The sequence below is a fragment of the Macrobrachium nipponense genome, chromosome 12 (genome assembly GCF_015104395.2).
Source record: "Macrobrachium nipponense isolate FS-2020 chromosome 12, ASM1510439v2, whole genome shotgun sequence".
NCBI lineage: Eukaryota > Metazoa > Arthropoda > Malacostraca > Decapoda > Palaemonidae > Macrobrachium > Macrobrachium nipponense.
Window position 1 is genome coordinate 24772803 of NC_087205.1, and position 3001 is coordinate 24775803.

Genomic DNA, 3001 nt, shown 5'->3' on the forward strand with positions numbered 1-3001 from the left:
TAGTTAAAAATAAATATTTTAAACTTTTCTTATCTTCACAAAACCCCTTCCTCCCTCATCATTTGAAGTTTTATTACTTATGAATACTATGTACATTATTATTATTATAATGAAATTATTAAATCCCTTTAATTTAGCAAAACAATAAAATTCCCCTTTAGAAAACTATATTATTAATTATTATTACTCTCATAAATTTGACGCTTTTCCCAACGGGAAAGTTATTAAACTTAAATATGTTGAAGGGTGACAAAATTACTTTACCAAGAAGTTTCAAGTCTAATGGTGTCTATACATTGTCTCAAAATGGTATTTAAATCCTAATAATATAAAATTGAATATACTTAGCAACTGTAGCACATCCAAACCTTGGTTCAACTGTATTAATATTAAGAATTTTTGTATTTAAAATTTTCATGTGTTTTCATAATGTGAAAAAAAATATATAAAAGAATTAAAAATGAAAAAAAAACAAAAAAAAAAAAAAATGCAATTTTTTTATCCTTTCATATCTTTATGCATTTTTGGGGGATATTGAATTTATAGTAATCCTAAGAATTTTTATTACATTTGATAGGGCATATCATTCAGAGCTGAAATGAAAATACAATTGAACAGGACTGTACAACAAAGGCCATTTTACCGTTTTGGCCGGGGGGCCCATAAATATATAAATAGAAGGTTTTCAACCCTTCGAAATTCCATTTTCTTGCTCAATTTATGAAACAGATGAATATAAAAGATGTCGTTATAGCTAGAAATGCAAGGTTAACAATAGAATCTTATATATATATGTGTCTGGCAACTTACGCTTTTATCAAACATTTCACATTCGATTTTCAATAATCAGCCATCAGATTTTGAGCTCAACACATTAATCCAGATTTGCTATATATATACAGAGAAAATTGGATAGATGATAAGCAGGAGGAAAACCTCAAAGCACTTTGAACCAATTGTTGGCAGTGGGTGGAAAGTAAGATGGAAGAAAGAGAATATGACATGCAGTGTAAAAAGGAACAATAGCTGTTGCAGGAAGGGGTCCAAGGTACTGCCAGTGGGATCTGTGATCTTAAATTGGGCATGAACTGCTGCTACCTTACTATTCTGTACTTGTCACATTTCTCTAATATTGTGAATGAGCAATTTGTTATGGAATTAGACCTTTCCATGATTAAGAAATGGGCACCCGTACAGTGTTAAAAAATGTTTATATTGCTCAAAACACGTGCCTTATCGACTACCACATAATAAATACCTTGTTCGTAATCCCATTTACAATAAGGTCTTCAAGATATGGGAACAATGAAACTTCACTTTATCACAGTGTTTATTTCCAAATGATGTGTAATTGAGGTACCCAGTTCACACAATAGCAATGTACAATATCTGTATCTGATAGCGTAACAAAATCCCAGATTCCAGGCAAATTAAAATACATTCAGTATATAATGCATCAAATATACAATAAAAATATTCTATTCACTATGAAGTTCCCAATACACAAGCAAATAGGACAAAACTCATAACTATATGTTAAACACTAAACATGAAAAGTTTACTTTCGTGGATACCTATTACCAACTTCATTGTAGCACCTTGCTAATTGCCTTGTGGCAACTGAACTTTTTCTTACTAATATAGTAAAAATACTACGTTTGGCAATAAGATGGAGGATAAGAAAAAAAAATTTCATTACCTTATTAATACATAATAAGTTATACATTCTTAGAAGACTGGTGGTTTGTATTTCAAATGAAACCACAGCAGCCATGTTCGTTTTATATTCTATCTCAATTAGGCCAAGTCATACCCTCACGACCCTGTTTGTAACCATGTTATCAAGGTTGGTTAGTTCAGAGATACATTTAGGTTAAATGACTGTTTGGAAGAATAGAGAAATATAGAATTTGGAACCGTCAGTGTGAATTGCAGCATGGACCTTTCAAGAAGTGAAGAAAGGAAATTACTACATATAGTAGAAATAACAAGAGGTCCAGTCTTTGTCTGGGTACTCTGAACTAACCTTGAGGGTATGGTTGGACCTACCGAGGTAGAAAACTACCCCACCATCATCGCTCAGTTCTTCTATATACCACGCAAGCCCCCCCCCACTTCGTCAAAATCCTGAACCATCGGGGGGGAAAATAGGACAAAGTTCTGCCTTAATCCTCCTACTCTTTTCACTAAAAAATACACTCCTCTGTATCCTATCACAGAAGTAGAGGAGAGAGCTAAGAAAAAATTGGCTTAATGGTATACTTAATACTCAAACGACATATTGGGCATTGCTCCATGGTAACAGCACATTTGGAACAGGTAGCCATATGAGTGCATGGTAAAAACACAACATCCATTTCAGCATCCATGCAGATCTTGCAGGTTCTGCTCTCACGAATCCTTTCCAACTCTCCAGCAATATCCTTATCTGTAAAACCCAAGGGAATTTGTTAGTAAAGATTAATACTATATAATAATATAATATATATATATATATATATATATATATATATATATATATATATATATATATATATATATATATATATATATATATATATATATATATATATATATATATATATATATATATATATATATATATATATATATATATATATATATATATATATATATATATATATATATATATATATATATATATATATATATATATATATATATATATAATTTAAAAAAAAACTGGATGATTAAAACAATCAGATGCCAGACACACAATTCTAATAAGGGTAAAAACAAACCCCTTTGACTTTTAAAAAGAAACAGCAACTTCACTTGATGGGGAAAAACACTTTTTACTACAAGTGTAATTCCAAAATAGGTTTATACAACAATATTGTGGAATACATAAATTACGAATTACTCAACATCCATGTCAAACTCCTACACTAGGTGGATTAAAACGTACGAAAGATCCAAACTGGGACAAGAAAAAGAAAAACTGCAGTATTGACTGATAAAAATGCGAAGGATACATCAA